This window comes from Phyllobates terribilis, unplaced genomic scaffold (assembly GCF_046119375.1).
Source record: "Phyllobates terribilis strain yellow unplaced genomic scaffold, ASM4611937v1 Scaffold_8__6_contigs__length_399053987, whole genome shotgun sequence".
NCBI classification, from domain to species: domain Eukaryota; kingdom Metazoa; phylum Chordata; class Amphibia; order Anura; family Dendrobatidae; genus Phyllobates; species Phyllobates terribilis.
In genome coordinates, this window is record NW_027362768.1 from 351,327,173 (window position 1) to 351,352,280 (window position 25,108).

The window sequence follows — 25,108 nt, forward strand, 5'->3', positions numbered from 1 at the left end:
CTACTATATAATTGTCTTATCCCGTCTGTCTGTCCAGGAAATCCCGCGTCGCTCATTGGTCCGGCAGCGGCCAATCAGCGCCGCGGGATTTCAGAAAAAAGATGGCGGCCGTTAGCGGGACAGAGCTCAGCGGCGTTGCAGCCGGGAGATGAGCGCCGCGAGGCGCTCATCTCCCGGCCGGTACCAGCAGAAGGACCCCGACCGCCGGACCCATCTGCGGGACGGAGATGCAGCCGGGAGATGAGCGGCGCGAGGCGCTCATGTCCCGGCCGGTAGCAGCAGAAGGACCGCCGGCGTCGCTGACCTCCATGCAGAAGAGAGGAACGGTGAGCGGCACTGCGGGTCGGGATACTTCTGCTGCGAGCACCCGCTCATGTCCCGGGTTCTCGCAGCGGAAGTAGCCGAACAGGCAGCGCCGCTTCCTGGTCCTCACCAAGACGATTCGATGATTGGTCGGGTCCGAAGACCGCGACCAATCACTGATCGTAGCGCAAAAGTTAAATACCGCTGTGCTGATTGGTCGCGGACGCTGCGCGCGACCAATCACCGATTTGGGCGCCAAATTTAAATATCGGCCGCGACCAATCAGCACAGTAGTGGTTAACTTTAGCCGCAAGATCAGTGATTGGTCGCGGGCCAAGACCGCGACCAATCACTGATTTGTGCGGCACATTTAAATAGCGGCCGCGACCAATTAGATGTCAGCGCCGCTCCCCGGTCCTCTCTTCACACCCTAGCCGCTGATGTCCCCACAGTATCCGCATGGTGTTACAAAGATCCGGACATTTGTGTTAAAAATTGCTGATTGGTCGCTGGAGCTGCCCGCGACCAATTACCGATTTGGGCGCCAAATTTAAATATCGGCCGCGACCAATCAGCACAGCGGTGTTTAAATCTGGAGCCAAGATCGGTGATTGGTCGTGTAGCACCCCGAGGGCTCGGCTGCTACAGGGGTATTGCACCTCAAACCAGAGGTGTGGTATTCCACTCCCGGGTAAGGATGGAGTGTGGACCAGGACTCGGTAGGCTGCATGCACCACATACACCCCATTTCCGAGGGACAGCTCAACGGTGCTCCCACTAGACAGAAGTGCAGGCACGACAGCATCTGTCCCTGGCTGGAGTGGGGGGGGGGGAGTGCACCCAGTGGTGTAGGAGCAGATAGGGGTGGGTCTCTGGGCATAGGTAGGGGCCCATTGGTTGCTAGTCACCTGGGCTCGGGTGTTAGAAGGAGGTATATAAGGTGGGCACCATCTTAGGACAGTAGTGAGTTGAGTCAGAGGGGAAGACAGGAAGCAGAGCCTCTGCATGGGCTCTGCTCCGCAGGCTGGCCTTGTCCGGAGGCTGGAGCCTGAGAGAGAGAGAAAGGAGAAGGAACAGAAAGGACAGTAAGCAAGGAACAGGAACACAGAGAAAGGCCCAGAGACATGAGTGAAGTAGGAACCTTAAGAACCCACGAGATAACGGGTGAAGGGTTGGCAGAGCAGGGTACCGGAACCCAAATTGGTGGAGGCGACTAATCCTCAGCCAAAACCGGAGGTTGTGACCACATCTTGGTGCGACCCCTCACTACATCCACCAGGAAAGCATACCACATAGGGTCAGGGAAACCGGAGAGAGTTTTCGCCAACAGAAGGCCCGAGGAAGCTGGACAAAGGTGGGTCACTGGTGGGGACGGCCAGAGAAGGGAAGAGAAGGGAGTTCTGTGCCACACTCTGGAATTGCCTGGGAGTTGACCGAGTCCCTCACCTGGTGGACGCAGCACGGCTTGGGCAGTCATCGCCTGCAGCATTGACACGAATAACAACTGTGAGTAAAGCATTGGAAACTGCAACCGCACGTCTCTGTGTTTCATCGCCGCACCAGCACCATTAGTACTGGGACGCTCGCACCATCACTCCCATCATCTCGCACACTAACTGCCCTGGGGCTGCACTCTTCCCGTGGGGAGTCACACTACCTAAGCTGCGTATACCATCAGCCCCAGCGGTCTGCCTTGCAGCGGCGGTCCCCACTGACCGCAATCCACGGGTGGCGTAGTCGGACACTTATTATAACACCAATAGACTGCCACTGGTTTGACCACCCTGGGCACGGACCGGGTCACCGCCACACGGAGACTACAACCCCCAGCGATCCGGCTCCGGGTATCCCCTGCACAGCGCAGGCCCAGGGGGCGAGTCAGTCGCGTCCGATATTTAAATTTGGCGCCCAAATCGGTGATTGGTCGCGGGCAGCGCCAGCGACCAATCAGCGATTTTTAACACAAATGTCCGGACCTTTGTAACACCATGCGGATACTGTGGGGACATCAGCGGCTAGGGTGTGAAGGGAGGACCAGGGAGCGGCGCTGCCTGTGCGGATAGTTCCGCTGCGAGAACCAGGGACATGAGCGGGCGCTCGCAGCAGAAGTATCCTGACCCGCAGAGCCGCTCCCCGGTCCTCCCTTCTCACCCTAGCCGCTGATGTCCCCACAGTATCAGCATGGTGTTACAAAGGTCCGGACATTTGTGTTAAAAATCGCTGATTGGTCGCTGGCGCTGCCCGCGACCAATCACCGACTTGGGCGCCAAATTTAAATATCGGCCGCGACCAATCACCGATCTTGGCTCCACATTTAAACACCGCTGTACTGATTGGTCGCGGACGCTATTTAAATGTGGCGCCAAAATCGTTGATTGGTCGCGCCCAGCGTCGGCGACCAATCAGCACAGCGGTGTTTAAACGTGGAGCCAATATCAGCGATTTTTAACACAAATGTCTGGACCTTTGTAACACCATGCGGATACTGTGGGGAGATCAGCGGCTAGGGTGTGAAGGGAAGACCGGGGAGCGGCGCTGCGGGTCGGGATACTTCTGCTGCGAGCAGTCGCTCATGTCCCGGGTCCTCGCAGTGGAAGTAGCCGCACAGGCAGCGGCGCTCCCCGGTCCTCACTAATACGATTCCGCTCCCCGCCAATACGATTCGCTGATTGGTCGCGTGCGGAGAGCGCGACCAATCAGCGAGCTTGGCGCCAAATTTAAACAACGCTCTGCTGACTGATCGCGGTCGCTGGCCGAGATCAATCAGCAGTATTGGCGCAAAATTTAAACAACGCTCTGCTGATTGGTCGCCGGCCGCGACCAGTCAGCAGTATTGTCGCCAAATTTAAACACCTCTTTGCTGATTGGTCGCGACTAATCAGCGATTTTGGTGCCAAATTTAAACACGCTCTCCATTCCTCACTAACACTTTTCGCCGATTGGTCGCGGCCGCCGCCTGCGACCAATCACCGATATTGTCGCCAAATTTAAACACCGCTTTGCTGATTGGTCGCGGTTGCCTAACGCGACCAATCAGCGATTTGGGCGCCAAATTTAAACGCCGCTCTGCTAATTGCTCCCCGTCGGCCGCATACCTATTCTAGAATACCCGATGCGTTTGAATCGGGCCACCATCTAGTAATAATAATAAACAGGCAATGGAAGAAAAGTGCACACTACAAATGTGAATAAAGGATGCGCAGCCCTGGAGACATAACTCATGGTAATAATAATATAACAATATTTTTGATAGGGGTGACATGCAGGTATATGTATACATGTGCTGCATTATTGTGTATTAGCATGGTCATAATTTTCATGATATGAAGGGGATAAACACATATATGTATACTAGATGGTGGCCCGATTCGAACGCATCGGGTATTCTAGAATAGGTATGCGGCCGACGGGGCACAATTAGCAGAGCGGCGTTTAAATTTGGCGCCCAAATCGCTGATTGATCGCGTTAGGCCGCGACCAATCATCAGAGCGTTGTTTAAATTTTGCGCCAATGCTGCTGATTGATCTCAGCCAGCGACCGCGATCAATCAGCAGAGCGTTGTTTAAATTTGGCGCCAAGCTCGCTGATTGGTCGCGGCTGGCGTCCGCGACCAATTAGCACAGCAGTGTTTAAATGTGGCGGCAAGATCGGTGATTGGTCGCGGCCGCTATTTAAATGTGGCGCCCAAATCGGTGATTGGTCGCGGGCAGCGTCCGCGACCAATCAGCACAGCGGTATTTAACTTTTGCGCTAAGATCAGTGATTGGTCGGGTCCGAAGACCGTGACCAATCATCGAATCGTCTTGGTGAGGACCGGGGAGCGGCGCTGCCTGTGCGGCTACTTCCGCTGCGAGAACCCGGGACATGAGCGGGCGCTCGCAGCAGAAGTATCCCGACCCGCAGCGCCGCTCCTCGGTCCTCCCTTCCGCATGGATGTCAGCGACGCCGGCGGTCCTTCCGCTGCTACCGGCCGGGACATGAGCGCCTCCCGCCGCTCATCTCCCGGCTGCATCTCCGTCCCGCAGATGGGTCCGACGGTCGGGGTCCTTCTGCTGGTACCGGCCGGGAGATGAGCGCCTCGCGGCGCTCATCTCCCGGCTGCAACGCCGCTGAGCTCCGTCCCGCAGATGAGCCGCTAACGGCTGCCATTTTTTTTTCTGAAATCCCGCGGCGCTGATTGGCTGCCGGACCAATGAGCAACGCGGGATTTCCTGGACAGATAGACAGACAGACAGACAGACAGACAGACGGGATAAGACAATTATATAGTAGATATTGTTCTATTGATATTACCATGAATTATGTCTCCACGGCTGCGCGTCCTTTATTCACATAGCGATTTGCACTGTGCACTTTTTCTTCCATTGCCTGTTATCATTATTTTTTTTTAATAAATGAAGATTCATTTCATTAATATGTGTTGTAGCCTATGTACATAAACACAATCATACATGCGCACAAACACACACGTCACTCACCATCCCTCTGCTCGGCTCCTGTCACCCAACTCCTCTCCGGTGCAGCAGTGCAAGGCGCACTGCCTGACGTCACAGGGCCGTGTCTCCTAGCTATGACGCGGCCGGTCCAGCACACAAGAAAGTTTACAGGTGCAGTGCTGGCCCGGCCGAAAGAAGAAGCAGGGGCCCTGCGCAGCTGCTGGGGGAGTGGCACGCCTCCCCCTTCCTCGCCGTCCAGCTCGCCCCTACCCACCGGGATATGTGCGCCACATCAGCTGCGCACACATTATAATGAGGGCGATCTGGCCAAGGGCCCCTCCGGAGCTCCGGACCCCGGGCGGTAGCCCAGATTGCCTTCATTATAATGCGCCTATGATAGAGGCCACTATCTCCTTAGCTTGCTGGTGGTACTTTTCTGCAGGAATCAGCTTGGCTCCAACCAGCCTGAAATATTTTCAGTGAATTATGGCACGACGCCATGGTATTAGCACTGCCCCCAGTACCAGTAGCGAAGCCATCCACAATTTCCTTCTCAGGAATTTTATTTGGTAGAATGAGTAGCTGGCCAAATACATTTGTTTTTCATAAAGGAGCTGAAGATACTGAGTGGCAAGTTTCTTCAGTATGTTAGACCGGAGATTACGTAAGGGAATATATCAGGAGAGATTACACTGTGTTCCAAATTATTATGCAAATAATATTTTCTCAGATTTTCCCAAATTACCTATATGAATTGCAGTCATTGTAATTTTCCAGTCAAATAACTATTAGAGTACAACTGAAAGGTTTTTGTACAAACTGCCTATGATAACAGTATATTTTTAAAAAAAAATAAAACACTCAAACTGCACTCAAAATGCATGTTCCAAATTATTATGCATAGCAGAGTTTTCAACCTTGCAACCTTTTCATTTTAATAAAGAACAAAAAAAATGGTCATTTTTTAAATTATAAGCATTAGCAGGTTATTACAAACTGAAATCAAACAGTTTTCAACTCAAAACTTTATTCTAGGTGAAAGGAGCTTCTGAACTCTCTCATTCATTGAATTTGTCAGGTTTTGGATGGTTTCTGCTTCAATTGTTTTGCATGAGGACAGAATACCCTCCCAGAGCTGTTGCTTAGATGTGAACTGCCTCCCACCATCATAGACACTCCTTTTGATGATACTCCAGAGGTTCTCAATGGGGTTGAGGTCAGGGGAGCATGGGGGCCACACCATAAGTTTGTCCCCTTTTATGCCCATAGCAGCCAGAGATGCAGATGTGTTATGTGCAGCATGAGACGGGGCAATATCATGCATGAAATGATCTCGATGGTCCAGATGGATGGAGTGGAGGATGGCTGGTTGATGGACACCCCATGCAAACACGGCTACGGCGCCAACAAGGAGGAGGTGGAGTAATGTTTTGGACTGGAATCATGGGGAGAGAGATTGTCGGCCCTTTTAGGATCCCTGAAGGGGTAAAGATGAACTCCATAATGTATGTTGAGTTTCTCAAACAGTACTTCCTGCCATGGTTCAAGAAGAAGAACCGTGCATTCCGCAGCAAGATCATTTTCATGCATGATAATGCCCCGTCTCATGCTGCACATAACACATCTGCATCTCTGGCTGCTGTGGGCATAAAAGGGGACAAACTTATGGTGTGGCCCCCATGCTCCCCTGACCTCAACCCCATTGAGAACCTCTGGAGCATCATCAAAAGGAGTGTCTATGATGGCGGGAGGCAGTTCACATCTAAGCAACAGCTCTGGGAGGGTATTCTGTCCTCATGCAAAACAATTGAAGCAGAAACCATCCAAAACCTGACAAATTCAATGAATGAGAGAGTTCAGAAGCTCCTTTCGAACAAGGGGTCCTATGTGAAAATGTTACATCACCTAGAATAAAGTTTTGAGTTGAAAACTGTTTGATTTTAGTTTGTAATAACCTGCTAATGCTTATAATTTCAAAAATGACCATTTTTTTGTTCTTTATTAAAATGAAAAGGTTTAAAATTCTGCTGTGCATAATAATTTGGAACATGCATTTTGAGTGCAGTTCGAGTGTTTTATTTTTTAAAAAATATACTGTTATCATAGGCAGTTTGTACAAAAACCTTTCAATTGTACTCTAATAGTTATTTGACTGGAAAATTACAATGACTGCAATTCATATACAGTACAGACCAAAAGTTTGGACACACCTTCTCATTTAAAGATTTTTCTGTATTTTCATAACTATGAAAATTGTACATTCACACTGAAGGCATCAAAACTATGAATTAACACATGTGGAATTATATACTTAACAAAAAAGTGTGAAACAACTGAAAATATGTCTTATATTAGGTTCTTCAAAGTAGCCACCTTTTGCTTTGATGACTGCTTTGCACACTCTTGGCATTCTCTTGATGAGCTTCAAGAGGTAGTCACCGGAAATGGTCTTCCAACAATCTTGAAGGAGTTCCCAGAGATGCTTAGCACTTGTTGGCCCTTTTGCCTTCACTCTGCGGTCCAGCTCACCCCAAACCATCTCGATTGGGTTCAGGTCTGGTGACTGTGGAGGCCAGGTCATCTGGCGTAGCACCCCATCACTCTCCTTCTTGGTCAAATAGCCCTTACACAGCCTGGAGGTGTGTTTGGGGTCATTGTCCTGTTGAAAAATAAATGATGGTCCAACTAAAAGCAAACCGGATGGAATAGCATGCCGCTGCAAGATGCTGTGGTAGCCATGCTGGCTCAGTATGCCTTCAATTTTGAATAAATCCCCAACAGTGTCACCAGCAAAGCCCCCCCACACCATCACACCTCCTCCTCCATGCTTCACGGTGGGAACCAGGCATGTAGAATCCATCCGTTCACCTTTTCTTCGTCGCACAAAGACACGATGGTTGGAACCAAAGATCTCAAATTTGGACTCATCAGACCAAAGCACAGATTTCCACTGGTCTATTGTCCATTCCTTGTGTTCTTTAGCCCAAACAAGTCTCTTCTGCTTGTTGCTTGTCCTTAGCAGTGGTTTCATAGCAGCTATTTTACCATGAAGGCCTGCTGCACAAAGTCTCGTCTTAACAGTTGTTGTAGAGATGTGTCTGCTGCTAGAACTCTGTGTGGCATTGACCTGGTCTCTAATCTGAACTGCTGTTAACCTGCGATTTCTGAGGCTGGTGACTTGGATAAACTTATCCTCAGAAGCAGAGGTGACTCTTGGTCTTCCTTTCCTGGGGAGGTCCTCATGTGAGCCAGTTTCTTTGTAGCGCTTGATGGTTTTTGCAACTGCACTTGGGAACACTTTCAAAGTTTGCCCAATTTTTTCGGACTGACTGACCTTCATTTCTTAAAGTAATGATGGCCACTCGTTTTTCTTTACTTAGCTGCTTTTTCTTGCAATAATACAAATTCTAACAGTCTATTCAGTAGGACTATCAGCTGTGTATCCACCTGACTTCTGCACAACACAACTGATGGTCCCAACCCCATTTATAAGGCAAGAAATCCCACTTATTAAACCTGACAGGGCACACCTGTGAAGTGAAAACCATTTCCGGTGACTACCTCTTGAAGCTCATCAAGAGAATGCCAAGAGTGTGCAAAGCAGTCATCAAAGCAAAAGGTGGCTACTTTGAGGAACCTAGAATATAAGACATATTTTCAGTTGTTTCACACTTTTTTGTTAAGTATATAATTCCACTTGTGTTAATTCATAGTTTTGATGCCTTCAGTGTGAATGTACAATTTTCATAGTCATGAGCATACAGAAAAATCTTTAACTGAGAAGGTGTGTCCAAACTTTTGGTCTGTACTGTAGGTAATTTGGGAAAATCTGAGAAAATATTATTTGCATAATTATTTGGAACACAGTGTAGTTCAGAGATGTACGGAGGAGAAAGGTTGTGGATGGCTTTGTAGGTCAGTGTTAGTAGTTTGAACTGGTTATGCTGGGCAATTGGGAGCCAGTGAAGGGATCTTATAGATTGCAATCTTATAGATTGCTGGAGCCAGTCCACAGTAAAAAAAAAAAAGCAGCCATAGAGTGTCTGGGAACCTTCACACAGACTTTTATTAGCCAGGGCTGCTTCTCAGAAGGGTTGGACATGCCCACCAGAGAATCAGAGACTCCTCCGGTGGGCCCTGGCTTCTCCTTCTGAATAGTTCATAGTGCAAACCTTACAGCTGCTATGGGGCTCTTGAGCGAGAGAGAAAGGTGGACCCTCAGAGAATCAAATCCTCTGGTGGGCCCAATGTTCTTCAGTCTCACACTGCTTCACGGTGAGAGTTGTATTTCACCACAGCCATATTCTTTAGCTCTGTGAAAGGACTGGTATAGAGGGAAACCGTATCTACTCCAGCTGTCATTTCTCCCAGGAAGTCCTCTAATGCAGCTTGTTGCATAAGCAATGGCAGCCCGTCCAACATCAGCTACCACTTCTGGGTGGTGCTTCAACATACAAAGATCTTTCTTTGTGGCTTGAATTTCATGACTACAGAGTTGGGCAATGGCCTGATCTGCAATGCGTTTTGAGAAATAACGTGCATAAGCACGTCCAATCCACAGTAAAAAAAAGCAGCCATAGAGTGTCCGGAAACCTTCACACATACTTTTCTTAGCCAGGGCTGCTTCTAGGAGAGAGTTGTATTTCACCACATCCATATTCTTTAGGTCAGATGAAAGGACTGGAATACAGGGAAACCTTATCCACTCCGGTTGTCATTTCTCCACCACCAGGTTCCGGACATTGTCACACACGACCATGTCTGGCTGCATGTTCAGCGGTGAAAGCCACAGATCTGCCTGCTGTGTTACAGCTTTCAACAACTCTGCAGCGGTGTGTGGTTTGTCACCTAAGCATAAGCATATTATCTTTGGCACAGCCTGTTGCCGCTTGGCCAAGGAAGTGCTGCAGTGCTTCCAGCTTGTGACTGATCATTTTGGAAATGGAGGCCGAACAGGAGGAGGATGAGAAGGAGGAGGTGCAGGAGCTGAACAATGTGATTACATTGAGGTTGTATTGTCGAGTCTGTTTTTTATTAGTGATGAGTGAGCATGCTCGCTACTGCTCGGTGCTCGCCCGAGCATCTCACTGCTCGAGATGCTCGGCGCTCGCCAAGTATTCCCGGGGTTGCTCGGGTCCCCTCCCTGCATGTTTGGCGCTCTTTAGAGCGCCAATCAACATGCAGGGATTGCCTGCCACTCATTGTAATGCCGCAGCCATGGTGGTTGTGGCATTACAGTGGTTGGATGGCCGCACAGCGTCATCAGGTCTATATCAGACCTGGCACCGCTGTGCTCGTCACAGTCACTCCGGAGTCAGGCAGAGTAGGGAGAGGTGCTGCTGCTTCAGGGAGAGATTTGCTTGTGTATTAGGTAGTGTAGGGAGAAAAACCGTACATTACACTTATCCATCTTAACAAACAGTCATTTTGAGCACTGACTAATCCATATGCAGAGATATCAGGCAGGCAGTGTACATAAGCTGGCAGGCAGTGTATATAGCAGACTGCAGTGCATATAGCACAAGAGGCTCCATTCCAATTCTGCCTTCTGCTGCTGTTAGATATTTCTATACAAAGGCCCAGGTCTCAGGGGCCAGGAATACTTTTTTTTTTTAAATCCTCATTATTTGCTTAAAAAGCAATCCAGAGAACACCATTTTTTTCTGCGCCATTTGCTTGTTGGCACTGCAGAATACAGTCAGGTCCTTTCCATATTACAGCGCTAGAAATCCAGCTAGTTAAAACCGTGTTTTCTCCGTCACATGGATCACATATACGTATTCAGAAAATACTGCCATTTTTGGCCTCCATTCCAATTTTTTTTCACTGTGTCAGCAAAGTTTTTGACACCAGTTTGCTGTTCAAACTAGTTACCTACAGGCCAGGTATTTAAAACTTTGTTTTCTCCGTCACACGGATCACATATACGTTGTCAGAAAACACTGCCATTTCTGGACTCCATTAAAAATTTCCTTCAGTGTGTCAGTGAAGCAATTCACACCAGTTTGCTGTTCAAACTAGTTACCTACAGGCCAGGTATTTAAAACTCTGTTTTCTCCGTCACACGGATCACATATACAGTACAGACCAAAAGTTTGGACACACTTTCTCATTTAAAGATTTTTATGTATTTTCATGACTTTGAAAATTGTCTTTTGTGTCTACTCACAGATAACTTGAGACTGTCTTTGATCATCCTGGAGCTGATCATTGGCTGTACCTTTGCCATTATGGCTATTCTTCGATCCATTTTAAACCATTGGAGATCATTTTAGCTGAACAGCCTATCATTGTCTGCACTTCTTTAGAAGTTTTACCCTCTCCAATCAACTTTTTAATCAAAGTACTCTGTTCTTCTGAACAATGTCTAGAACAACCCATATTTCTCAGGCTTTCAAGGAGAAATGCATGTACAACAAGTGCTGGCTTCATCCTTAAATAAGGGCCAACTGATTCACACCTTTTCTTCACAGAATGATTGACCTCACTAATTGAACTCCACACTGCTATTATTTTGAACACACCCCCTTTCAATTATTCAAATACACAGACTCAAAAACATGCAGATCATGAATGCTGAGTCTGTTGGTTTTCTTAGAATCTATTGCACCAACTGGTAAATTGTTTGATATGTGGTAATATAATTTATATCAAAAACAGTGATTAATCTGGTTAGTCATATTAAACTGCTATTATTTTGAACAGTATGTATAATGAATGGGGGGATGGATGCAGGGCAGGGACTAAGACTATGTGCACACATTCAGGATTTCCAGCAGAAAATTCTACTGCAAATCCTAATGTGTTGGCAGGAAAAACGTTGCATAAAATACGCTTTTTTGCTGTGCTTTTAAAAGGCGATTTTGTTGCAGATTTTTCTCCACTCATTGGAATGGGTGAAATATGCTGCAAGAATTGACATTATGCAGATTTGAATCTGCTGCAAATCTGTAAGGAAAAAATAGGCAGCGTGTGCATGACTTCAGGATTCTCATTCAATTTGCTGGTACAGTAAAATGATGCGTATTTGATGCAACATGTGCACATAGCCTTGAAATTAGTTGGGGGAATGTTAGACACTGACTAATATTTATTTATTGGGCTTCGAAAATTATAGTTAATGTGGGGTGGGGGGCACAGAGCTAGATTACTTATCAGTTTATATTTTTAAGGAGCAATGTGATGGAGACGTTTGTGTGTGTGTGTGTGTGTGTGTATATATATACATATGATATATGTGACCTTATTATTTTCAGGGCTGCGGTGATCAGTGTGACAAGACGCGTCGTGGGTGGAAGATGTCGACATGAAGGTCTGACCAGATTGAGAAGAAACAACAGAAAATGGCTCTAATCAGACGAGATGTAAGTATTTATTCTGATGTGTATGACTTGGAGTAATACTGTTCTTTGTAAAATTCCTTAGGCCACTTCTCACATTTGTGTGAAATGTCTGTGAGCTGCCAGATTTTTTTATTGGTTGGCACATGGACTCAGGGTTTCATAGATCCATTCACTTATCAGTAAAAATCATGGATCCGAGAATGAGGTCTGCGAGACTCGGGGCATGTCCTGTTTCTGATCTGATTTTGAAGATCAGAATAGGACTTACTCAGTGGGTCTGTGTGCTGTTCGAGAGAAAAAGAAAATTGAGCAGCACACTGATACAGAAATGTAGCCTTACTATATACAGCACCGTCCCTTATTGTATAGTGTACTCCCTTATTATGTATAGCACAGTCATTAAAGGAGTATTCCCATCTCTAAGTTCCTATCCTAATATGTAGTAAGTGTAGTAATATTAGCAAATGGCCACACACATAGTGACTGTTAGTCAGCTGTTAGTGGTCGTAACTAGTGATGAGCGAGCTCGCTCAGTTAACCCTTTCACCGAGCACGCTCGGATACTGACCGAGAATTTTCGGAGTGCTCAACAACTATGTTCGAGTCGCTACGGCTGCATGTGTCGCGGCTGTTACACAGCTGCAACACATGCAGGGATTGCCTGTTTGTTAGGCAATCCCTGCATCTTATTATGTATAGCACCGTCCCTTACATAGCATATTCTTGTTAGTTTTGATAATCACTGCGCCCTCTCTTTATCACATGGTTCTCACTTGTTAGATATATAATGACTGCTGATGAAGCAGCATCTGACCAGGAGACCAGTCCATCATCCGCCTCCATTAGAAAAAAAGCTTTCCCATGCTCCATCAGCCGTCATTTTAATTTATTTCTAACAAGAGTGAACGCAATGAAATAAGGACAGGGCACCAAAATATTGAGAATTTGACATGTAAAGGACAAGAGAGGACACTATATAAAATTATATTACGTGTATATAGCTTTGTCACCACAAAAGGATGGGGGCCCAGACACATTTCTTAAACAGGGGCCCCAACCTTTTAGTGTCCGCCCTTGGACGGTGGTATATACAGTTAGGTCCATATATATTTGGACAGAGACAACATTTTTCTAATTTTGGTTCTAGACATTACCACAATGAATTTTAAACAAAACAATTCAGATGCAGTTGAAGTTCAGACTTTCAGCTTTCATTTGAGGGTATCCACATTAAAATTGGATGAAGGGTTTAGGAGTTTCAGCTCCTTAACATGTGCCACCCTGTTTTTAAAGAGACCAAAAGTAATTGGACAATTGACTCCAAGGCTATTTCATGGACAGGTGTGGGCAATCCCTTCATTATTTCATTCTCAATTAAGCCGATAAAAGGCTTGGAGTTGATTTGAGCTGTGGTGCTTGCATTTGGAAGGTTTTTCTGTGAAGTAAACATGCGGTCAAAAGAGCTCTCCATGCAGGTGAAACAAGCCATGCTTAAGCTACAAAAACAGAAAAAACCCATCCGAGAAATTGCTACAATATTAGGAGTGGCAAAATCTACAGTTTGGTACATCCTGAGAAAGAAAGAAAGCACTGGTGAACTCATCAATGCAAAAAGACCTGGGCGCCCACGGAAGACAACAGTGGTGGATGATTGCAGAATAATCTCCATGGTGAAGAGAAACCCCTTCACAACAGCCAACCAAGTGAACAACACTCTCCAGGAGGTAGGCGTATCAATATCCAAATCTACCATAAAGAGAAGACTGCATGAAAGTAAATACAGAGGGTTCACTGCACGGTGCAAGCCACTCATAAGAATCAAGAATAAAAAGGCTAGACTGGACTTTGCTAAAAAACATCTAAAACAGCCAGCACAGTTCTGGAAGAACATTCTTTGGACAGATGAAACCAAGATCAACCTCTACCAGAATGATGGAAAGAGAAAAGTATGGCGAAGGCGTGGTACAGCTCATGATCCAAAGCATACCACATCATCTATAAAACACGGCGGAGGCAGTGTGATGGCTTGGGCATACATGGCTGCCAGTGGCACTGGGTCACTAGTGTTTATTGATGATGTGACACAGGACAGAAGCAGCCGAATGAATTCTGATGTATTCAGAGCCATACTGTGTGCTCAGATCCACCCAAATGCAGCCAAACTGATTGGTCGTCGTTTCATACTACAGATGGACAATGACCCAAAACATAAAGCCAAAGCAACCCAGGAGTTTATTAAAGCAAAGAAGTGGAATATTCTTGAATGGCCAAGTCAGTCACCTGATCTCAACCCAATTGCATTTCACTTGTTAAAGACTAAACTTCAGACAGAAAGGCCCACAAACAAACAGCAACTGAAAACCACCGCAGTGAAGGCCAGGCATCAAAAAGGAGGAAACACAGCGTCTGGTGATGTCCATGAGTTCAAGACTTTAGGCAGTCATTGCCAACAAAGGGTTTTCAACCAAGTGCTAGAAATGAACATTTTATTTGCAATTATTTAATCAGTCCAATTACTTTTGGTCCCTTTAAAAACAGGGTGGCACATGTTAAGGAGCTGAAACTCCTAAACCCTTCATCCAATTTTAATGTGGATACCCTCAAATGAAAGCTGAAAGTCTGAACTTCAACTGCATCTGAATTGTTTTGTTTAAAATTCATTGTGGTAATATCTAGAACCAAAATTAGAAAAATGTTGTCTCTGTCCAAATATATATGGACCTAACTGTATATGAATGTATGTGTATATGCAAAACATAATACAACAACAGAGGACCTGTGTCTCCAGTCACGCACTGATTGGCTGCCGGCATGTATTGCAGTGCAGGGACTCGGCGGGTCCCCTGCACCGTAATACATTTCAGCTGAATGTGTGTACGATGATGCACATCAAGCTGAAATAGTCGCTGGTATCGGCGGGCCCCCTCCAGCTGCATCAGACATATGTCCGCCCCTGGTGCAGTGAGTAGCTGGGGTCCCTGACATCACAGCTGAGCCTAGAGCACATGCAAGGCCGTCCCTGGGACGCCATACTATGTATATTACTTATACTTCAGCAGTTGGGTGAGCAGTTTTTAATTATAACACAAGTGTTGGCACATTATCATTCTGATACAATTAAGGCTTTTTATCACTATATGCAAATACATGTGAAGTGGTACAGAATAAAAATGAAGTATTGTTATATGAGGAGATGAGTATTATTGCAGTATGATTTCCTGATGTACAGTGATTAATCACTGATTATGGAGTAGATCTTATATATACCTTGTTTATGCACTGTGAATGTTCATGGCTTGAGAAAGGCTCACAGTATAAAGAGCTGAAATGTCGCACCTACACGGGTGAATAAAGATCAGTGTTTTTACTATCTCGCAGATGGAGTGCGGCCATTTTCTTGCTGTATTTCACTATAAATAAATATCTATATGAATCTCTAGTTATATGGTTACATTTTTATATGTAAAACAAAAACTGCATAGATTTGTCCTCATATATATTAGTGTAGAATATACGGACTCGAGAAAATCGGCAGGATCTATTGTAAAACTTCTTCGGCTGGTATTCAGACTAAAGCTTGTCACCGCAGGAGTCGCAATGTGACCCTACTCACCTGCATCACGCTACCATGCAGCAGCGGCATAGAACGAAGTTTGGCAGCTTGACCTATGTTGTGACCAAACTTCGTGTCACCCAAGCATAGGCTAGACCATGTGTGTGGGCTAACGTCACTGCCATGAAACGCCAATCCCTGGCACATCAACGTCAGCTGCTGCCCTCTGATTGGCCGGCAGCGTGTATTGTAGTCCAGGGACTCCGATTCTCTGCACCGCAACACACTTCAGTCCTGAGGTGCACATCCGACTGAAGTAGTCATATGGGTCCAGTTGCACTTTATGAGACCGCAATCATTATGCCCCTGGGTAATGTAGGGGACATGGGATGATACTGACATCATTGTGGATGGGGTGTGAGATGAAGTGATCGGTGCTGCACTGCCACAGATAAAAGCACAGGATCACTGCTCAGTCAGTTCCAATGCTGGAATGAATGAGGTCAGTGCTGAGGCGGATTACTAACAGCCAATGAGTGAGTATTGGGCGGGTAGAAGCAAGTGCTGGACAATTGAGCCAGGCAGTGCTAGCTCTGGTTCTGAGTCTACAAAAAAAGGTACAGGGAGCACAACCTAGTCTGGAGAGCAGCATGTAAACAGGGTGCAGCAAATAAAAAGAAATTCAGGAGTAATGAAAGGTAGAAATCAAAAACAAAGTTTATTGGGCTGTCATCCAAAATTGCCAGTAAAAAAATAAAAAAGTGGTATCTATCAAGGCAGGTGGTGGTATCTATCAAGGCAGGAGGTGGTATCGGTGGTATCAAGGCAGGCGGTGGTATCGGTGGTATTAAGGCAGGTGGTGGTATCAAGGCAGGTGGTGGTATCAAGGCATGTGGTGGTATCGGTGGTATCAAGGCAGGTGGTGGTATCGGTGTTATCAAGGCAGGTGGCGGTATCGGTGTTATCAAGGCAGGTGGTGGTATCGGTGGTATCAAGGCAGGTGGTGGCATCGGTGGTATCAAGGCAGGTGGTGGTATCGGTGGTATCAAGCCAGGTGGTGGTATCAAGGCAGGTGGTGGTATCGGTGGTATCAAGGCAGGTGGTGGTATCGTTGGTATCAAGGCAGGTGGTGGTATCGGTGGTATCAAGGCTGGTGGTGGTATCAAGCCAGGTGGTGGTATCAAGGCAGGTGGTGGTATCGGTGGTATCCTATATAGATTGGAGATATAACAAATAATATTGTTAAAGCGCATTAAAGTCACAAAAGTAGTCAGTGAACATCTTGTATAACTGTGTACATTTGGTGTGCTCTCTAAGTAACTCAACACACAGCCATTAATGTCTAAACCACTTACAACAAAAGGGAGTACACCCCTAAGTGAAAATGGCCAAATTGTGCTCAATTAGGTACTTTCCTTCACCGATTTCATGTGGCTCATTAACGTTACAAAGTCATAGATGTGAATTTGGAGCAGGAGCATTAAATTTGGTGTTATCGCTCTCACACTGCTCACTAGAAATTCAACATGGCACCTCATGGCAAAAAAAACTCTCTGAGGATCTGAAAAAAAGAATTGTTGCTCTATGTAAAGATGGCCTAGGCCAGGGGTCCTCAAACTACGGCCCGCGGGCCACATGCGGCCCGTGGAGGATTTTTATCCGGCCCGCCGGGCTGTGGGCAGAGGGGAGCTGTGCCAGCGCCCACCCTTCTTCCCCGCTTTCTCAGAGCCCCGGTAGCCCGATACTTACCTCTCCCCGTGCCTTCGCAGATCCACTGTCTTCCTGGTCTGCGCTCCCTGTGACGTCTCAGGTCAGAGGGTGCGGTGACGTCTTTACACCGCGCCCTCCCCTGAGCCATCACAGGCAGCGCAGAGAGGGACGACGACGCCGCGACGCTGGAGTCCGGACCTGAGCAGCGGCAGCAGGCAAGGAGGGAGGTGAGTATTGGATTTTTATATTTTTTTTTAATGTATGGAGGCATGGGACATAATATTAGGGGTGACATCCTGCATGTGGCATTATATGGGGGGGTGACTTCCTGAATGGGGCATTATATGGGGGAGTGATATCCTGCATGGGTCATTATATGGGGGGGGTGACATCCTGAATGGGGCATTATATGGGGGGGGTGACATCCTGAATGGGGCATTATAAAGACAGGGGAGTGATATCTTGTATGGGGCATTATATGGTGGGAGAAAGGGAAATCCTGCATGGGGCATAATAAGGAGGGAACAGCCTGCATAGGGCATTATAAGGGGGAAACAGCCTGCCTATTGGGGATATTTACTTGCCTATTCGGGATATTTACCTGCCTATTAGGGACCTATGCTGCCTATTTGGGACATTTACCTGCCTATTGGGGACCTATGCTGCCTATTGGGAACATTTACCTGCCTATTGGGGACATTTACTTGCCTATTAGGAACCTATGCTGCCTATTGGGGATATTTACCTGCCTATTGGGGAACTATGCTGCCTATTGGGGATATTTACCTGCCTATTTGGGACATTTACTTGCCTATTAGGAACCTATGCTGCCTATTGGGTACATTTACCTGCCTATTGGGGACATTTACTTGCCTATTAGGAACCTATGCTGCCTATTGGGTCATTTACCTGCCTATTGGGGACCTATGCTGCCTATTGGGAACATTTACCTGCCTATTGGGGACGTATGCTGCCTATTGGGGACATTTACCTGCCTATTGGGGATATTTAACTGCCTATTGGGGATATTTAACTGCCTATTGAGGACCTATGCTTCCTATTGGGTACAGTTACCTACCTATTGAAATACCGGTTGATTTAACTTTACTTGTTCTTCATTTTAAATATTGTATTTGTTCCTGTATTGTTTTTTTTTACTACAAAATAAGATATGTGCAGTGTGCATAGTAATTTGTTCATAGTTTTTTTAAAAAACTATATTCCGGCCCTCCAATGGTCTGAGGGACCGTGAACTGGCCCCCTGTTTAAAAAGTTTGATGAGCCCTGGCCTAGGCTATAAGAATATTGCCAACTGTTAGAACCCTCCTGTTAGTTTTTTTCCTATTTTGTGGTCACGTGACCTGCTGCCTATTTAAGCTCCGCCCTTCTGGCTTTGCTGGACTTCAGTGTTACTTTGACTCTTAATCTAGCCAGTTGCTTTGTACCTCTCTCTATAGTTTGCTTGGTCCTTGGACCTCTAAGTATTTCTGTGTGTTTGTCTTTTTGCTCCACTACAACGTCTATCATCCTGAGTCTAATGGACAGACAGAAAGAAAGAACCAGGATGTTGAGCAGTTTTTGCGTTGTTTTGTGGCAGACAATCAAGAGGTGTGGTCTGAGTTTCTGCCACTTGCTGAATTTGCTCTTAACAACCATACATCCTCCTCTGCTGGGTGTTCTCCGTTTTTTGTTGTACTGGGAGACATCCGTCGTTTGGTTCGTTCTCCAAATTGGTGTCTGCTGTGCCGGAGGAGGAGAATTTTTCCGGTGATTTGGAGAGAGTTTGGACTGATGTACGTTGTAACCTTCAAGAGGCTAACAAAAAGTTTAAGAAGTATTTTAACAGGAAACGTCAAGAGGTTTTGTTTACGGTTGGTGACATGGTTTGGTTGTCCTCAAAGAATCTGCGGTTGAGGATTCCTTCTAAAAAATTGGGTCCGAAGTTTGTGGGACCATTTAAGGTGCTTCAGGTGGTTAACCAGTCTGCTGTTAGGTTGGAGGTTCCCTCCTCCTGGAAGATTAATCCGGTGTTTCATGTTTCCTTGTTGAAAAAAGCTGATGTATCGGATAGGGATGCCACTGTCACAGTTCCTCCGGTGGTGGAAGACGGTGAATATGAATTTCTCGTATCCTGAATTCCAGAGGGCATAGAGGGAGATTGCAGTATCTCGTCGCTTGGAAAGATTTCGTTCCTTAGGATAACTCCTGGGTAAGGGCAGATGATGTCTCTGTTCCTAGACTTATCAGAGCGCTTCACAGGAGGTTTCCTGATAGGCCTGGAGGATCCGGAGGATCCTCATAGAAGAGGGGGTACTGTTAGAACCCTCCTGTTAGTTTTTTTTCTATTTTGTGGTCACGTGACCTGCTGCCTATTTATTCAAGCTCCGCCCTTCTGGCTTTGCTGGACTTCAGTGTTACTTTGACTCTTAATCTAGCCAGGTGCTTTGTACCTATCTCTATAGTTTGCTTGGTCCTTGGACCTCTAAGTATTTCTGTCTGTTTGTCTTTTTGCTCCGCTACAACTTCTGCTAGGAGGTGTCCAATTTTGTCCCAGTCCTTAGTACTTTTAGGGACCCCTCCCTTATATCTATAGGTCTGCGTTCAGACTAGCTGAGGACGAAGGCGGGTCTGTTCACAAGGAACAGGTTGCCCGCTGCATCATAGGGAATCAGCTTAGTCCTATTGTAGGGACAGTTTTCCTATCTTTGCTTAGCTCTTGTAGCAGATCATAACAGTAAGTCCAGCCCAAAATAAAATAAAAAATCCTAAGGAAAGAGATCCGGAGATCAGCATGGTGTCCGTTCAGAAATTGGCTCAACGCCTGCTGGGATTGTCTCTTGAGGTGGCCGAGCTCCAGCAACACGTGAGTAGCTGTCCTGGAGTGCATTTTGTTGAACCGAAGGTAGGACTGCCTGATTTTTTTTTATGGTAAACAACAAGATTTTTTTTCCTTTAAAAATGCTTGTTTATTATATTTTTGTTTGAGACCCAGGTCCTCTGGGAATGAATCACATTGCATTGGGTTTATCATGTCACTTTTGCGCAAGGAACCACAGGGATGGGCCTTTTCTCTCCAACCTAATGATCCGTGGTTTAGATCGGTGGAAGATTTTTTTTCTGCTATGGGGTTGTTGTATGACGATCCTGGTCGAGTCTCTTCTGCTGAGACACAACTGAGACGTTTAAAGCAGGGGTCAGGTGATGTTGAAAATTATTGTACACACTTCAGAAGGTGGTCTTCTGAAGTGAGATGGAATGATTCGGCGTTAAAATGTTTGTTTCTTGCTGGTTTAAGTGAAAGGGTTAAGGATCTGCTGATTGCTTTCCCTGCACCTGGAAACTTGCAAGAAGCCATGCAATTAGCTATTCAGGTGGACAGGAGACTGCGTGCCAGGGTTAATGAGGAGAAAACTCCTGCTATGGCAGCTCCTAGTCATCAGGGGGTCTGCTCGGACGACGGAGAACCGATGGAGATTGGGGCGATGCCACTCCGCTCTCAGGAAAAAGACCGCAGGTTTTCCAAGGGATTGTGTTTTTATTGTGGTAAATCTGACCATTTTGTTAAGAACTGTGAGCTTCTGTTAAACAAAAAAAAAGGTCAGTTACGCCGTATTGCTTGTTTAAACACTAAGGGAGTATTTCTTGCAGGGAGTACCTCATTGCAGGAGGAATTGATTGAATTTCAAGTATTTGTGGATTGTGGTTCTACACTGAATGTGATTGATAAGGGATTTTTGGAAAAACTTAAATTGGAACCCAAACCTTTGTCATCTCCTATTTCTGTGGTTGCTGTTGATAACACTCCTTTGAAATGTGTTACTCACAAGGTTTTTGAATTTCCCCTCACTATTAATGGTATTGACCAAGAGAATTTGGATTTAGTGGTATTAAATAATTTACCTTCTCCAGTAGTTTTAGGTTTGCCTTGGTTAAAACTGCACAATCCTTTACTGGACTGGTCTACTAATGAGATTAAGTCTTGGAGTCCTAAGTGTTATGATAAATGTTGTAACGGTCGCATTGCTGCTGTGGAAAGAGGGGAATTACCTGTATCTATTCAGGATTTTTGGAAGTTTTTTTCAGAGGAGGAGTCACAAATTCTACCTCCTCATAGGGACTATGATTGCACCATTGAGTTTGTTCCTGGAGCTACTCTTCCCAAGAGTCGCTTATTTAATCTTACTATCCCTGAAAGATAGGCCTTGGAGGAATACATACAGACGAACTTGGCTGCTGGTCACATTAGACCTTCTAAGTCACCTGTGGCTGTTGGATTATTTTTTGTAAAAAAAAAGGACGGCGGTTTACGTCCATGTCTGGACTTTCGCGAAATTAATAAAATTACCGTACGGAATTCCTACCCACTGCCGTTAATTCCTGACTTGTTTAACCAGTTAGTGGGGGCCAAGTGGTTCTCTAAAATTGATCTCCGGGGGGCATACAATTTGTTGCGAATGAAGGAGGGTGATGAATGAAAGACTGCTTTTAACACCCCGGTGGGTCATTTTGAGAATCTGGTTATGCCTTTTGGTCTTACCATTGCACCAGCGTTTTTTCAGAATCTTATTAATGACATCCTGAGACCTTTCATTGGTAAGAATGTGGTGGTGTATTTGGATGACCTTTTGATTTATTCGCCAGATCTGGAGTCTCATTGGCAGAGTGTACGTGAGTTATTGCAGTTATTAAGTGACAATTCACTTTTTGCTAAGCTGGAGAAATGCGAGTTCGCTGTGCAGAGAATTCGTTTTATGGGCTACATTATCTCCAGCGAGGGCTTTGAGATGGACCCGGTGAAGGTTCAGGCTGTGCAAGAATGGCCTAGGCCTATTGGTTTAAAATCGATACAGAGATTTTTGGGTTTCGCCAATTATTACAGAAAATTCATTAAGAATTTTTCTATAATTGTTAAGCCGCTGACCGATCTCACCAGGAAAGGTGCGAATACGGTCCAGTGGACTACTGAGGCCATTGAAGCTTTTGTGTATCTCAAGGAGAGGTTCAGTTCTGCCCCCATCCTTATGCAGCCTGATGAGACCAAGCCTTTTTTGGTCGAGGTTGATGCTTCTTCGGTGGGGGTCGGTGCGGTTTTGTCTCAGGAGAACAAGGATGGAGTACATCCCTGTGCTTTTTGTTCGAAAAAATTTTCTGAAACCGAACTTAATTACGATGTTGGTAATCGGGAATTGCTGGCTATCAAACTCGCATTTGAACATTGGCGTCATTTCTTGGAAGGTGCTAAATTTTCCATTCAGGTTTTCACTGATCATAAGAATCTGATCTATCTAGATGCTGCCAAGCGCTTGAATGCCTGTCAGGCTAGGTGGGCTCTTTTTTTTTCACAGTTTAATTTTTCTGTTACTTACATCCCGGGTACTAAGAATGTTAAAGCTGATGCTTTATCTTGCAGCTTTTCTCCCATGGTTGGTACCGAGGAGGAGGAGAGCATTTTACAGGAAGGCGTTGTGATAGCAGCATTGGACTCCGTTTTGGAAGATGGGATTCTGAAAGCCCAGGAGGATGCCCCATCTAACACTCCCCATGGGAGGTTGTTTGTACCTAGAACCTTTAGGAGAGAGTTGTTTGTGGAGTACCATGAGTCTCGGTTGGCAGGTCATCCAGGAATTTCGGAGACTAAGAGACTGGTAGGTCGCAGTTTTTGGTGGCCTGGGTGGCAGAAGGAAATCATTAAATGGGTGCGTCAATGTACTGTGTGTGCCAGATCAAAGGCTTCACACGCTCCTGCTGCGGGGTTGCTTTGCCCTCTGGAGGTTCCTAGTGCACCTTGGACGCATCTTGCAATGGATTTTATTACTGACCTTCCTGTGTCCGAGGGTTTCACTGACATCTGGGTGGTCGTGGACCGTTTTAGCAAGATGTGTCACTTGGTTCTTTTCATTAAACTACCCTGTGCTAAGACACTCGCTAAGGCTTTTGTCAAGGAAATTGTCAGACTCCATGGCGTTCCCACCGACATTGTTTCTGATAGGGGACCTCAGTTTGTGGCTCATTTTTGGCGTGATTTTTGTGACAGGTTGGGAGTCCATTTGTCATTTTCATCTGGGTATCATCCTGAGTCTAATGGACAGACAGAAAGAAAGAACCAGGATGTTGAGCAGTTTTTGCATTGTTTTGTCGCAGACAATCAAGAGGTGTGGTCTGAGTTTCTGCCACTTGCTGAATTTGCTCTTAACAACCATACATCCTCTTCTGCTGGGTGTTCTCTGTTTTTTTGTTGTACTGGGAGACATCCGTCGGTGGTTCGTTCTCCAAATTGGTGTCGGCTGTGCCGGAGGAGGAGAATTTTTCCGGTGATTTGGAGAGAGTTTGGACTGATGTACGTTGTAACCTTCAAGAGGCTAACAAAAAGTCTAAGAAGTATTTTAACAGGAAACGTCAAGAGGTTTTGTTTACGGTTGGTGACATGGTTTGGTTGTCCTCAAAGAATCTGCGGTTGAGGATTCCTTCTAAGAAATTGGGTCCGAAGTTTGTGGGACCATTTAAAGTGCTTCAGGTGGTTAACCAGTCTGCTGTTAGGTTGGAGGTTCCCTCCTCCTGGAAGATTAATCCGGTGTTTCATGTTTCCTTGTTGAAAAAAGCTGATGTATGGGATAGGGACGCCACTGTCACAGTTCCTCCGGTGGTGGAAGACGGTGAATATGAAATTTCTCGTATCCTGAATTCCAGAGGGCATAGAGGGAGATTGCAGTATCTCGTCGCTTGGAAAGGTTTCGGTCCTAAGGATAACTCCTGGGTAAGGGCAGATGATGTCTCTGCTCCTAGACTTATCAGAGCGTTTCACAGGAGGTTTCCTGATAGGCCTGGGCCTGGAGGATCCGGAGGATCCTCATAGAAGAGGGGGTACTGTTAGAACCCTCCTGTTAGTTTTTTTTCTATTTTGTGGTCACGTGACCTGCTGCCTATTTATTCAAGCTCCGCCCTTCTGGCTTTGCTGGACTTCAGTGTTACTTTGACTCTTAATCTAGCCAGGTGCTTTGTACCTATCTCTATAGTTTGCTTGGTCCTTGGACCTCTGAGTATTTCTGTCTGTTTGTCTTTTTGCTCCGCTACAACTTCTGCTAGGAGGTGTCCAATTTTGTCCCAGTCCTTAGTACTTTTAGGGACCCCTCCCTGTGTTCAGACTAGCTGAGGATGAAGGCGGGTCTGTTCACAAGGAACAGGTTGCCCGCTGCATCGTAGGGAATCAGCTTAGTCCTATTGTAGGGACAGTTTTCCTATCTTTCCTTAGTTCTTGTAGCAGATCATAACACCAACACTGTGAAACTGAGCTTCAACATGCTGGCCAAGACCATACAGTGGTTTAACAAGATAGGTTCCACTCAGAACTGGCCTCGCCATGGTCGAACAAAGAAGTTGAGTACACGTGCTCACCGTCATATCCAGAGGCTGTCTTTTCAAAAGAGGTGTAAAAGTGCTGCCAGCATTGCTTCGGAGGTTAAAGGCGTGGGGGGTCAGCCTGTCAGTACTCAGACCATACTTTGCAATCAAATTTTTATTGCATGGCTGTTGTCACAGAAGAAAGCCTCTTCTAAAGATGCTGCACAAGAAAGCCCGCAAACACTTTGCTGAAGACAAGCATACTAAGGACATGAATTACTGGCACCATGTCCTGTGGTCTGATGAAACCAAAATAAAGTTATTTGGTTCATATTGTGTAAAGTGTGTTAGGTAGCGAGCAGGTGAGGAGTACAAAGACAAGTGTGTCTTCCCTACAGTCAAGCCTGCTGGTGGGAGTGTCATG

The 25,108-nt window shown here is 46.0% G+C and overlaps 1 long non-coding RNA gene across 1 annotated transcript in view; it reads left to right on the forward strand.

Moving 5' to 3' along the window:
• Positions 1–25,108, forward strand: part of LOC141156560 (uncharacterized) — a 63,327-nt gene that overhangs the window by 28,805 nt on the left and 9,414 nt on the right. The window contains exon 3 of the long non-coding RNA XR_012247672.1: positions 11,997–12,104. This is a non-coding gene — a long non-coding RNA (uncharacterized lncRNA). The remainder of the gene's footprint in view (positions 1–11,996; positions 12,105–25,108) is intronic.